The 14,587-nt window shown below is 46.4% G+C and overlaps 1 long non-coding RNA gene across 4 annotated transcripts in view; it reads right to left on the bottom strand.

Moving 5' to 3' along the window:
- Positions 1-316: 316 nt before the first annotated feature.
- LOC106902864 overlaps positions 317-14,587 on the bottom strand; it is a 20,838-nt gene continuing 6,567 nt past the window's right edge. Inside the window, exons 2-5 of one of the 4 annotated variants that reach the window (XR_001414608.1) lie at positions 10,607-11,504; positions 7,403-7,538; positions 3,892-4,569; positions 317-3,148 (exon numbers count right to left, since the gene is read on the bottom strand). This is a non-coding gene — a long non-coding RNA (uncharacterized LOC106902864). Of the gene's footprint in view, positions 4,570-5,825; positions 6,199-7,402; positions 7,539-10,606; positions 11,505-14,587 lie in introns of those variants that run through there. The other 3 variants (XR_001414609.1, XR_001414607.1, XR_001414610.1) reach the window with 3 other exon arrangements.

Raw genomic sequence — 14,587 nt, 5'->3', positions numbered from 1 at the left:
GAGGGGTCTGGAGAGTAAGTCTTATGAGGAGAGGCTGAGGGAGCTGGGGTTGTTCAGCCTGCAGAAAAGGAGGCTGAGGGAAGACCTCGCTCTGTCCAACTCCCTGAAAGGAGGTTCTAGCGAGGTGGGGGTCAGTGATAGGATAACAAGTGATAGGACAAGAGGAAACGGCCTCAAATAGCACCAGGGGAGGTTTAGATTGGATAGTAGGAAACATTTCTTCACCGAAAGGGTTATCAAGCATTGGAACAGGCCGCCCAGGGAAGTGGCTGAGTCACCATCCCTGGAGGCATTTAAAAGACAGATAGATGTGGTGCTGAGGGACATGATTTAGCGGGGGACTTGGCAGTGCTGGGTTAATGGTTGGACTTAATGATTTTAAGGGTCTTTTCCAACCTAAAAAATTTGGTGATTCTATGATTCTACCTGTGCCTGGTGAGCCGACTTGTGCCAAGCAGGTATTTAAAAGATGAGTAGACGTAGTGCTTAGAGCTATGGTTTAGTGATGGTTTTTGTCAGTGTTAGGTTGATGGTTGAACTAGATGATCTGAAAGGTCCCTTCCAACCTAGGCGATTCTATGAATCTAAGCTCCACCTCCTGCGGGGGCAGCTGTGTCCTCAGGTAATCTGCTCTTTGGCTCCACCAGCCCCTTCAGTTCCTCTCTAGCATTGGATCCACCAGAGATAACACAATTTCTGCATTTAACATCCCCTCTCCAGAAGCACTGCTGCTGAGAATGCCTCGCTGGTATCAGCTGCCACAATTTAATTAGCACCTGATTTCATGCTGCGAAAGGCTTCCTGGAATAACTGATGTAAGAACAGAAAGCTGTGATGTAAGAACACGCTTTGCATAATACAACTGGTAATCGGGGCACGTTTAAAGCAACAGGCCCAGCGTGTGCCTCGCACCCTGTGCATGTGTGTGCCTGGCCCTTGTATGGACACATGGGGTCTTCATGATGTCCATCTGCAGGAAAAGCAGTCAGCTAGAGCGGCTATGGCTGTGATCCCTCACCTTCCTCCTTCCACCTGGATGCTCCCAAAGGGACACTCTTCGACAGTTTTTAATTGCCTGGACTTGCATTTCACAATTCAGACAACAGGACCAGCAGCACGGTGTTCACTGCTGCTCCCCCAGTGCCCTGAGGCTCTGTGCTCACAGCAGAGCTGGGCACAGATGGTGGCTTGCTCCACAACCCAGCGGTGGCATCTGCCTGTAAACACAGGGCTGGACCAGGTAAGGGAATCGCATGGCCCAGAGGGGTGCTGGGTGAGAAGAACTGGAGTCTGGGTTCAGATCCAGTTTCACCCATCAGCCTCAAAAAAAGCCTCCAGGTTTGGCTGGTGATTTACGCTAGAGGCAGCCAAACCTGGCTCTCTGAGCAAAGTGCCAAAATTGCTCATGCTTCCCAAGGCTAGGGATGCACAGCCCACTCCTGGGTGGGCAGCCAGGTGCTGAAGGGGCGCAGGGCAATGGCAACAGCCCCTGTGGACAGGGCAGGACATCATCTCACCCCTGCAGGTGCTGCCCACGGCAGCAGATGAGGTAGCCCACGCTGGGGAGGGTGACTGCCAATAGTGGGGACCTCAGCCCTTGCTTGCTGCGGCCTCTTTCCCTTTGCCCTGTCTGCCTTGAACCTTGTTCCAAGCCCTCAATGCACTTGGAAGAATTATAAATCAACAACAACGAGCGTGTTGCAGAAGTTCAGTGCATCTGAGGCAGATTAAAAGGCCATAACTTTCACGAACAGACGTAAGCACTGAGAGAGATTTATTCTGAAACAGCTTTGGTGCTCCCTGGTGCTCCCTGCGCCAGTTAGAACTGATGCATACTAAGTCTGTGATCTGCCAGTGACTACATACACAGCGTGCTGCTGGAGTGATGCTCGCACCCTAATTCAGATGCATATTGTGCCCTCTGGATGTACCACAGTGCTGCCTGGAGCTCAGCACAGCAAATAAATACACAGAGCCTTATGTAGCCAGAAAGCAGAGCTGCTGTAAACCTCGGATTTGCACAACACAGGGGTCGGTGTGGTTTTGATTTTGCGTGTGGCTTTCATCGTTTTCCATGGAAAATAAACTTCCACTATTTCCCTACCGCACCCCACCCCGATTTCTCTGGGTACAAATAACAAATACGTGACCTAAGGCAGTGTTGTGCTGCTGGATGGGGAGGCAGAGGTTTCACAGCCCCCCACGCTGGTGCTTAGGCCCCGTTCCGCAGCCAGCAGCAGCTCCTGCATGGTAGCCATCCTGCTGTGGGGAGAGCCAGGATGGGGCCAGCCTGGAGCTGCACAGGGCCAGCAGAGCCCTGCTGCACTGTCTCCGCCCTGTGCCAGGCTAAGTAGTGCTAACAGAGGTGATGGTGAGCTGCCAAATTTGCTCCAGGGTCCTTCCTTTGCTATGTAGGTAATGTTCAGCATCTTGCCTGCAAAACAGGAGAGTCCCCTTGGTCTTCTCACTGCAAATCCTGCCTTGGGAGCAAGGGTGCTCCCATGGGTTTGTGCCCAAGAAGAAGGGGAATAAACCAACCTACTCATAGAGACATTAATACGTTTGTTGTTTGTCATATCTTAACATCAAAACAAGATTCTCCTGTGGTGGATGGTTTACTTATTCTCTTTGCTGCCCAAACAGCCACAGACACCAGTCCAGACTCTGCAAGTCTTCTATTGCAACAGAGGTTGGCTGAGAAAACCTCCAGCTCAGCGAGCGCTCGGTTGCGTGACAGCGTGTTACTCTCCTGGTGAGGACTGGAGGGAGGAGGGAAGATGACCAGAACTCTCTTCATCGCTATCCATCCTCCTCCTTCCCGGTTTTCCAAACTTCAGGAGATCCTTGGCCAGGCTAGTGCTGGCCTTCCCTTGTTCCCACCTCCGGCACATTTCAACAGGCTGAAGAGAGCAAGTCAGACCTCCATGCTGTATCACTGCCCACCATCTCCCAGCCGTTCATTTCATCTTGAACTCTATGGGACTGGGCAAAACTGCCCCAAGAAAAGGTGTCCTACAAACAGCCCATGTTTGAGGCCTGGGGCTGGCTTTATACATTTTCCTCTGAAACCTCTGGCATTGATTGCTTGGAGGCAGACAGCAGCCCAGAAGAAGAGATGGTCTGACCTAGGTGGACATCAAAGACTACCCTGCAAGAACAGATTTTAATGCTTTAAAGAAATGCTCGTTACATCCAAGTGCGTACACTGTATTTCTACAGTTTCCCCACAGAATTACTATAAGGAAAACTGAAAAGGAAAAAAACATCTTCTGAGGTGAGCTTTCTGTTTGTTTTCTTAGGACACTGACTGAAATGTAGCCATTAAACCAAGCATCTACTGCTTGCAAAACCACAGGGTGTTACGAAATTTTGAGCTGAAGGAGGTCAGCAGAAAGACTCCAGTGAGGGTAAATCAAGCTTAAAATAAATGTGGTATTTGGTTTGTGGCAAAACTCTGCAGAAGAAATTCCAGAAAGATGTTTTAAAGTTTAGAAAGTGTTCCCTGAGATTTCAGGAGGTCCCAGAGGCAGCAAGGGGCCAAGAGCTGCATCCACAGTGAGCCCTTCCTCTAAGGAGCCCATAGAACGGAACATACACCTTTCAATTTGTAAAGTGAAAAAACTTAAAATCAGTCTTTCTCGGGTAACTCAAAATATTAGGCATGAACAACATTTGTTACCATCACATTAGAGGATGGAGCTAAACGAGGATCAAATGATTAATTTTGTTGTTTACAATGAAGGTACAGTGCTCATTCTGAGGTGCAAGGACTTGAACTGCATTAGAAAACACTCACCCTCTCATAAAATAAATGCCCTAATTTGTCTTTTTTTCTTACAGGTCTTTAAAAAATTATTATAAATAGATCTTTTCTTTCTGCCTTTTTCCTACCTCTTTTCAAACAATGCCCTGTCCAAGGGCATCTCTCAGCTACAGCTGCTGCTACCTGCAAGAGAATATGTAACAGGCTTCACCTCCAGGCATCACCTTGGAAACGGCAGAGCAGCTTTCTGCGGCGTCCAGAGGAGAGCGGGATCCTTTGCAGGGAAAAGAAAAAGGCATTGCCCTTCTCCGAAGTGCTCTCAGTCTGTTGTTTATGGTAGGTAACGGGACCCAGGTGGACGCATACCGGCGTGGGCTGACGCTTGCAGCTCCACAGCCCTGAGCACGGTGGGGTCAGCAGGGTGAGCGTGGTTGGGTGCAAACTTCTCGGGTCCCAGGTATGGGATGTTGTTCCCAAGACTTCGTTAACCCCGGCGATGGAGGTCTGTCGAGCACATCTCTCAGTATCTCTTTTGTTATCACAAGGAGGAGTCTTTGCACTGCGTCAAAACGTTCTGCACCGCGGAGGGAGCCCATGGCTGTTGCAGCAACATGACTCCAATTACAAGGAGTTGCATCGTGCTAAAATAAATCACTTCCTCCACTAGGTGATGTCACTGTGGGAAGGAACAGCTTCAGAGCCGGCAAGTCGAAGGCTGGTGATGGTCAAAATGGTAGCGCACGCATTCAGCTTCTCACAGGAAGAATTTATTCATTAAAGACAAAGCAGCAAGGCAGCATCAATCCCTGTAGAAAAAACATGAGTGACACGGATGCTTACAAAGCTGTTGAATAAAGCCAGGCTGGTGTTTCTGTCTGCTTTAAATCCCACCTTGTCCAAACAGCCCAGCATTGTCATCCACCTCGCTCTGTGCACACGGAATAGCTCTGCTGGCTGCCACAGGGTCGGCTCCAATGTCTCCACAGTGTTTTGGCCACCCCAGAGATCACTTCCAATCCACCACCATAAATTAAGCAACGTGAAGGCCCCCGAAGGCACCTGTGGTGTAGGTCAGTCGTGTAGCATTTCTCCTGCTGCAAACCAAGGGGATCCTGCTTGTTTTATCCAATTACCAGGGAATTCTGCAAGAGCCATCCTGTGCAAAAGGGATGGTAGAGCTGGGGGAGATGCCACCGTGCTGGGGGAGTGGGTTCAGCCTGTGGTGACGTGACAGCTACATGTGCCCCTGTGTGTGTTGTGTTTCTCATGAACTGAGCTCTAATTAGTAATATTTTCACAGCAAAACACAGTAATGGGGATGCTGGTGAGAGGGAAGCCAGAAAACCAGCAGAAGACCAGCAGAGATTGTGTGACTGGGCATCAGAGAGAGCAAGCACTAATTTTCTTCAGCTTGTCAGCTGTCTGTGACACTTGTGCGTACCTTTATTTCTACAGGGATGCTGTAAGAATAAGGATCACTTCAGCTTGCAGACTGAAAGATGCTTTTGCTAAAAGTGAAATGTTTTGAGAACACTCCTGACACTGACAAGACATTTTCCTCCACGCTTGGTCTTGACGAGACAGAAAAACTGCCTGTGTCAAAGGTGGAGATGTAGCACCTGGAGTGGAAATCAAGTTTTTCCCAGATTACTGCCTTACTGCAGGTGAATGACTCACTGTCCACCCCAGGAGCTCACACCACGCAGCCATCAGCAGCCCACACTGCCAGCTGCGAAGGAGGGAGGCAATGTCTCTGGGTGCCAGCAGCCACCCGTGGCATCAGTAAGGACCAACAAGACTTAGTGCACAGTTTCCCCTCATGGGTGGAGGCAAACAGGCCTTCGGGGCTCGGGACACAATCTCACAGAGATAAAGCCAGGAGAAGCTGTCACCAGCTGATGTGTCAGGGCTCTGTGTGTGTTGGTGGTCCCTCCAAATCCTCTTGAGCCTCAGAGGAAAGACGTGGCCACACAGAGCAATTCAGCAGCCACGCAGGATGGCTAGAAACCATACAGCAAGCAGGTTCATTTGTTACCTTGACTCTTGCAGGCTGCCTCGGGCTGAGAAAATCGAATGATCCACAGAGAGTGAAGCAAATGAAAAAATACAAACATCTGTCTCTGGTGCTGGCTGAGGGTCTGGGAAAAGAAGCTCACCTGCATCTCAAGGTGATGGAGGCACCAACAGGGCCTCGGGCTTTGGGAAGTGATCACGTGTGACAATGGGAATGAAGTGAAAACCATTAACTAGCATCATTATTGGGCAAAGCAGAGCTCTTATAAGAACAAGGTAAGTTCATGGGGACAATAACCTTTTTATTTACAGATGTTAAGGTTTTCCAGGTGAAGGCTTGAGCTTGAAGACATGTGCAGCCATGCAAAGCCTCCCTGGTGCTGCAGCAAGGCCAGGACTAACTTCCCCAACAGTGGATACAACTGGGGGGAAAAAAAAAAAGAGAAAATGGGTGCTTGGTGTTGCCACGGTTACTCTGAGGCTGGACTGGCTGAGAAAGAACAGAACGTTACAGTAATTCAGATGTATCCTAAGTATTAATTTTTAAGACAATACTTCAATTTATTATTTTTTTTAAGAAAAGGGCTTCATCCTGCACAGAGGTGACACGGATGAGCTCACAGGTCTGGCAGTGGGACACTTTGACATTACCACTACATTTAACTGTAGTGCACGGACCTGCAAAGGTGCTCTGCCCATGGGCTGCCTTTGCACGTGGGCCTAATAAAGCGAAAGATAGGGTGGCTCAAACACTCAACATTTTTTCTTGACCCCTTTGCCTTTTGTTCTTCTGTTTTCCATGGACTGCATTTTCTGTGCCGTCTTCTCCTGGTTTCTGCTTCCCCACCCTCCCCCCTTCACCTCTTGGCTGCTGGAGAGGCTTGCTGGCTTCTCTTCAGGAGACCCTCACCACAACTGAAGTCCTAGAAACATCTCCAAAATCCGTATCTTCCATTCTTCCCTCCAGTCACCCCTTCTCTCCTGTGACACTCGCTCATGGGACACTCACACCTGCTCCCCCTGGCCCACCTCCCACCTCTTTTGGGGGACTTTCAGTGCTGTGAAGTCATTAATTTATTGGACTTCTGGGGGGTTTGTCTTCCACAGCTGCAATATTTTCTTCATTTGCTCCCCACCATGTCCAAGCCCACTTCATGCTCCTTGCCCAACAACTGCTGGGACTCAGCAGCTCTTTGCTCCAACTGCTGCTTCACTTCTCTGCTTGGCCAGGTAGAAACGGCTTCTCTCTGTATTTCTTCTGACACAGGACACGGCAGCTTTGATATCACCGCCTTCTCCCTCTCCTTCTTCTCTTGGATTAGGCTTTTTCATATGAGACAGCAGGGAAACCCAAACCCAATCCTGCCTTGGCCCACAGCTGAACCCAAATATGTTCACACGTATTTGCACAAAAGCCCTTCTGGTCTCCATTACAGGCAGCTATTTGACACCACGTCTGAAACGTCGCAAGCCGATTGCGATGTACCCTGAGGGATGCACTTCTCATCTCTCCTCCACTTCCCCTCTGCTTTCTGTTCTTTGCAATAATTACAGCTGGGGTTAGACAAAGCCTTCATTGTGCCAGACCTCCAAGCATAACAGGAGGAAAATGCTGTAAAAACTCACCCAAGTTAACTAGGCAAAACAGATGAGACTTCTTCTTGCAGTTTAACAGCAACATTGGGAGCTTTTGCCAATTTTATGCAGAGCTTTAAAAAATGGTCAGTGATACTCTCCGGAAAACAGGGTCACATTTCAAAACCTGGGAGGGGAAGAAGATTTTACTTTAACAGCTAAGAACATGCTCAGCATGAACTCAGACAGCATTATTTCCCTGAGTTATAGGCAGACCAGTGTCTTAGGGGGTGGAAAGTGTTGCTTTGGCTTAACATGAAGGTGTTCAGACTCCAGCATTTCACCCTGGGAGAGGAAAAGGGGACTTTTTGTAAGGTTTTAACAGTGAAAGCACTAAGGAAATACTGTATGGAACTGGTAGAACTAGAGCAGTTATTAAATTGCTATGAGATAGTGATTTAGTATTTTATTGCCATTTAAAAAGAAAAAAAAAGTTTTTAAACTGCTTTAATAAATGCTTGAGGGATGATGCTTTAACCAGCTATCACAAACGCTGTGACAAGGCAGTGGATATATAACTCCTTACTGCAGATCTGAATTGCCTGAACATTAAACCGTCCTAACGCAGGATGACAAAACCGAGAGCACAGCTTTTCAAGTGCTGCCTATATGAGATACCATTTCTTAGATGGTTTAATAGTGGTTTAACCTGTGCTAATATAATGTTACTATTGTGTTTTGTAGGAGAAAATGGTGGTTTATTTCAACTGTGGTGGCTTTTTTCACAGATCAACCTACTTTATAGATCAGATTTATATGGTCCTTGCAATCTTCAGTGATTTGCTCTGGAAACAGCAAGATACCATGCCAGAGAGGCTCAGAAGGAAGATTTGTGCAATGGTTTTTATTTCCATTCTATACAAGGGAAACTGAGCCCAAGGAGGTTAAATAAATGGTCAGAATCACACAGGGCATTGGGCAGAAAAGGAAACTCAACTCAGACCTTGCACGTCCTAAGCCAGAGCACGAGCAGTGACATCCAAGGGGTAACCCAGGTTAGATCAAATTCTAAAGGGTATCATCAGTAGAAAGACATCTTCCAAGAAACACATTTCTGGCAGCCCTTCCCCTACCAGCTTTCTAAGCTTTCAAGCTGCCAAAAATGAATTGCTCTCTTTGACAAAGCTTTTGAATTTATCCAGGCTGAATCTGCTTCCCCTTCTGGATTCGAGTTATTAACCATCAGTTTTATCGACGATGCATCCAGCTACCACATACTCTTAAATAAAGACATTTTCCGCTGTTTTCTTTTGCACTTGGAAGCAAACAGAATTGCTTGAAATGTAGAGAGGTGACCCTTCTTTGAGAAGGGCAGGACTTTCAAGTAAATCTTTAGCTTAGAGTACTTTTCACAGCAGCAAGTTATTTTACTGAAGCACATGATGCAGTGGTTTTATATACCATTTATTTGCAGTCATGTAATGAAATATCTCTTCTTTGTTCCAGCCTGTTTCCAATTTAGTCACCAAGAAATAAAGGAATTCAGAGAATACACCCGTCTCTTATCTGGTGCAACAGCAATGTCATATTTTTAATTTTGAATGAGATGACTAAAAGTGCTTCATTAGCCAAAGATGGGGAGCTGTTATATGGCCTGTAGAAGTTGAAATGTCATAGAAATAAGTATAAATAAAGTTTTCATAACTGAACCCAATTACAGCCTGCTTCCCTTTACTTCATTTGGCATGAATTGCCTACAATAATGTAGACATTTTAAAAGGGGGTAGAGAAAATGTCTCTTCTCTCAGTCATCCTTGACTCAGGTACCAATTAGCCAGGATGGAGAAAACTTACCCTTGAAAAAACAATTTCCGACTGCTTAAAGTTGCAGTGCCGTCTCGCTGTTGTTCAAAATCATTTGGGCACCAAAACTGGGAGAAGTGTGAGGAAGACTTGCACCAAGGAAGACAGAAAGATGCTGCTTTTGTGCCCAAGCTTGCCAGTGTTTGCCAGGGGGATCTAACAGGCAGGAACCAATAGAGCCACCTGAGCACAGCGCCCTTAAAGCTGCTTTGACATGCTCTCTCTTGACATTCTTGATAACTGGTAGGGCTGCAGGTGGTAAAATGTTTGCAATGTCCAGCCTTTCCTTGTTCCACCCCTTTCCCAAACAAACAGCACGTGGTTGACAGCGCGATGCACTCTCTGAAGGTGGATGCTTTAAAAATGCACTGGGGTGTGCAACTGTGCCCTGATCTCTCTCAGGAGTGAAAAATAAAGGTATGCACAAATGTGTATGCTAATTGTGACCACAGGGGTTAAGTTCCTTTTTATTTATACACACGAGCAATCCGGTGAACATGTCACTTTTACTACTTCAAAATAAATAAATAAACAGATAGATAAACTCAGGCTAGCAAAAGCCCTGAAACCCAGCAACCGTAACCCTCTACTAATGGTTTGTGCCCAGAAACAGCGTACGTTAACAAGCCCATTTCTGCTGAAGCTTTTGATATTGCTGTTGCACTTGACAACTCTGATACCAAAGTGGCTCAGAAAATGTCTCTGCCGGCCTCGCTAATGCACAAACTGCCTCCTTGCACTTACAGAAATGCCTCTTGCAAGCACATACTGTGCAAACACGTCAGTGTTTATTAAATCTGTGGCTGAGATGTGGAGCGGCTTCAGTCTCCTCTGATACCAAGGCAGACAATGTTCTACCCCCTGCAGAATCAGCTCTTAGCTGGTAAATAATGCTATATTCTCATTCTTCTTCAAGTAAATTCCCTTTCTCTGGCAATCACACGCTCTTGGAGTGATGCCAGACTTATCCAAACGTGACTTGCCCTTTGGGGAATTTCCTTGAATATTTTCTCTTGTAGGGAGGAGAGAAGCTCAGAATTATGACACCCTGTATTCATATAAATACCATGAAATGGTTGTTTACAGTGAACTGCTTATCAATCCAGCAAAAAGCCCCACTGTGCAAATGATGTGAAGTGGTTACAGTAACAGGTAGCTCTTAAAGGACCTGCAGCTGAAACCCAGACATATTTATACTTGCTGCTATGAGGTTTCTGGTGCTCAGCATCTTTTTGGATCACATCATGATATTAACTGCTCAAATTTCCTGAGGGTTAAAAGACCGGGTTTGGACTTTAGGAGACAAGATAGAAATTATTCAACACTCCAGGGGCAAGTTCCAACAATCTCGTCAAGCAAATTAAATATTTAAGTTGAAATAGAGATGCTTACCGTGGTAAGGAATTCGGTCTGGACTGGAATTTCATGGCTGGTTTTGGTATGTTTAATCTTGGACCAAACGCTAGTCCCCAGTGCCCCAGGCTCAGAGGCATCTCAGCAAGGCCACCTCTGAACCTCAGTCTTCACTGAAACATGCTGCTCTATGAGGAGTGGAAATCCAGTTTCCCATGGGGTTGGACGTTGCATCTCCACATTCCTTCCCTTCCCCTCACGACTCTCTCATTTCCTCTCTGCCTGGCCAGGCAAGTGGCAGAATCTTCCCTGTCATGCTTGAAGATAGGCATGAGCTGACTGGGCGGTGGGTTTTTGCCTCTAGATAAAAGATAGTCTCACATAAGAGACTGAAAGTGTTTTTCCCTTTGCGAGGCTACCCTGGCGATGCGAAAGTTAATGTCCACTAAAACTTGTAGGATGGCATATCTGAGGGATCTCTGCTTCTGTCAAATGGGACTGAAAGTGATTGGTAGATTAAAGAAGTTCTTAAGTGGGTCACTGAGACAAGGTGGTAGCATAAGGTTTGGTTTCCTTTGCACCCTACTGCTAGAAACAGCTTATAGAAATTAACTTTTCCAGCTTACTTCTTTTTTAGTGCTTGAACTGTTATGTTCTTCTGCAGCCAAAAACCTCACTCCAAACATGGGACGTATTTTCTGCCTGGCGTCGGGTGATTCAGATTAATCTTGTGTCAGAAGCAAAAGTAGCAAAACTTAGTTTTGGTGCCTTGTTCTGCACTGTGTCATGTAGCTAAAGATGGACTGGTGGTAGGTGTCCACACCACAGGCTAGGGTACAAAGATGACAGGCTCATGAGGGTTTGAATCCATTCCTCTTCTCTCTCAGACTCGGCTGAGGGTGGAGACAGAAACAGGGATGGGCACATTGCAGAAGACCTGGAGAAGAGAGAGGGCAGAGATGAAGAACCTGAAACACACAGAATTATCAGCTCCATCAGGGTTCCTGCTAGTCTATTTGAGCAAGCCACCATAAAAACCAGTGCCATAAAAACCAGTGTCCTGCCATGGTTTCAAAACTTCCTCAAAATGAGTGTCCCGTGTTTGCTCCCCTCAGGCTGCTCACACACAGAACATGACTCCCACCCTTTCTGCCCCACCGTGAGACCTACAGGCCCCACTCCTTGCCAAGCCACATTACAATTACTGCCAGCACTGAATCTTTATTGCTTGGATTTGATCCCTGTGTTGCTTTTCCAGCTTGCTCTCCACACACCCTGTAATAAAGGATGGGCAGTGCCCTCACTCTGCTGTCATCCCTCCCCTCCTGCTGGGTGGTCAGTCCCAGGGGAGCACCCATGTGCTCCTTGTTCAATAGGTGGGGAGGCTATTGAAAAATGTGCAATGAAGAAGGAAGGTGTTCCAGATGCATGAAATGACACTGGGCTTCCTGCAGACGGCTGTGGGCAAAGCTCCAGGTGTGGCAAGTCCAGCTTTTAGTCCTGGCTTTTGTGTCACTGCCATCCCCCTCTGCCAGGCAAGGCCATGCCCAGCAAAGTCTGGGCTGCAGGAGAGTTACTAACACTTTAACCAAGAGGGTAATTTGCTTCCTCAGTTGAACTTTGTCTGTGGCCACCGTCTTCTCCGTTACTCAGTATTTTTAAGGTTGGGACCGGAGATCTTATGGAAAACATACTGTCATCCAATAATAAGTGAAATTTTAAGAATGGTGCTGAAGGTGGTCAGGTAAATTGGGCTTTTCTAGGCTTAAAGTCTATGACTGCAGCATCCTACGGCCCCAGTTCTCCAATTCCTTCTGTTCAACCAGGATGGATGAAAGATGCTGTCTGTCACTGCTGCTAATTCCCTGGTGTCATGCTGGTGGAGAGATGCTCCCATCCAGGACTCCCTCTCTCCTACCATCAAAGAAAGGTGGTGTGAGCCCATAAAACCCCTCACTGTTACTCTGGGTTCAACCACTCTACAAATAGCAATTAAAATTCATGAACTTGATTGCTCAGAGACAAGCAGAGGGAAATTGGACGCTTTTATCCCTATTCTCTGCTGGGTTTCTCAGACATAGGGTGGAAACCTCGGTGATCCATGAGCTCTGTTGAGCATCCTCATGTTATGAAGAGATCTGCTACTACAACCACAACTCAGTGATAGGGAAAAATAAATTATTTGGGCATTTTGAGGAAACAGCTGGCAGAAGAGAGACAAGATATTCTTTTTCCCCCTGTGGTGATAAATTTAAAAGCCATAGAAGCGGAAAGATAAACTGTAAGAAAGACTCACAAAGTGCATTGTTCATTTTGATAATGTTAAAAAGTTCCAGATCAACAAGTGCAAAAGCAGAACACGCTCCTGTCGGTACAACTCACAATGAAATTGGGCACGTGCTTGTAGGTGCTAAAGGCTGCCAGGAGGCAGGTTCTGATCTTTCAGCAGTCATGCTGAGGATTAAAACTGGTGGATGGATCTAGCTTCTTTTAAAAGGTGCAAAGAGTCACACACACACGCACCCCAAACCTTGTTATACAGCAGTAGCTGGAAACAGGAAACACACTACTAGAAAAAATTCTGACCCAATGGGCAGAACCAACCCAACACCTCTCAGCAAATGACTGAGGGTGCTTAATTTTAAGAGTTATTGGCAGCAATGATGGAAGGAAAAGGCAGAGAAAGGGAACATCCCCAGTGATCATGGCCTGGGCTCCTCGAGGCAGGGAGCTGGCTGGGCAGGCAGGACTGGAAACCATGAGCAAGGAGGCTGCTGCTGTGTTTTCCTACTGCATGGGGACTCTGTGAATAGAGAAGATCACACTGTGGAAATACCCTCCTCACTCCCCCAGCACACCAGCAAAGCTCTGAATGTGCAAGTTAACACCACTGCTGAAAGGTGAAAATTGGATTTTATTCCAAAACTCGAGCTGAGAGACTGAACTTCATTCCCCGTATACTTTCTTTCAAGAGTTTGAAAGCATCTGAGGACAGACTTGTCCAAGCTGCTCTGCTTCATTTTGAGCTGCTGCTGGCATCGCTGGTAGGACATCCTCCAGCTGCGTGCCAGCAGCCCACAGGTACACCATTTCCTACTGCCAGGGTAGGAAAAACTGGGACCAGTACAGAATCTGATTTGCAGTCTTAGTGCTGATGTGCAAAATGTTTCTTTGTAGCTGTTTCAGTAGGCAACAAGGGACAGAAATGTGGCCTTTTAATGCAAAAAGGCACCATATTTCATTATGTAAAATGTCAGCTTGCAGAGGGCAACATTACATGACATAACCCATATTTCAGTGGCCAGAATTAAGCAATGCCTTATAAAATGCAGGGTTTGTTTCAAAAGACGTTCTTCAGAATAGGCTGAAAGAGTTTCCAAAAAGTTGAGAATCAAGGGAATATTGGAGAAAAAAGTTCCTGAATTAAGATCAGTTCAGTAGACATACATGTTCTAGCATCCCCATTCTAAGAAATAGACTGTTCAGTTTATTTACTGAGGTATTTAGGAGGGAAACAAATGTCTTGCTTTTCTGCTTCTGCATTTATTGTTTCTAAGTTCACCACAACACAGGAGTCTTTCAGCCCTGGTGCTGAGAATGAGAACCCAGGAATCACACATCGTCTCAGCTACAGCAGGTACCAAGTCAAGGTTTTCCCTGGAATATTGTTCTCTGTGGCGGATGCTCCGGAGCAAGTCTGACTTTCTGCAAGATCTCTGTGCTCTCAGCTTTAAAGGACACTGTTTAAGGATCAGTGAAGATTGCCTAGAAAAAAGCCAATAACCATCAAGCCAAAGAGGTCATAAAGATCCTGAAATGAAATTTTATTATACAACATGTGAGATTCCTTTTATTTTGCTCTAAACCTCTTCAGCACTAGATGAAGTTTTCTCAGCTGAGACATCTGGCTGTGAAGCAAGTTCCAGAGGAGATTAGGTGAAACCGAATTTGGCCATCTAAAGGAAAAATCTGCAGTCCTTTTTTTTCTTTGTTTTTTTTTTTTTTTTGAGAAAGCCTTGC

Source organism: Calidris pugnax, unplaced genomic scaffold (genome assembly GCF_001431845.1).
Source record: "Calidris pugnax isolate Ruff unplaced genomic scaffold, ASM143184v1 scaffold14, whole genome shotgun sequence".
NCBI classification, from domain to species: Eukaryota; Metazoa; Chordata; class Aves; order Charadriiformes; family Scolopacidae; genus Calidris; species Calidris pugnax.
This window is presented reverse-complemented; position numbering and strand designations above follow the sequence as displayed.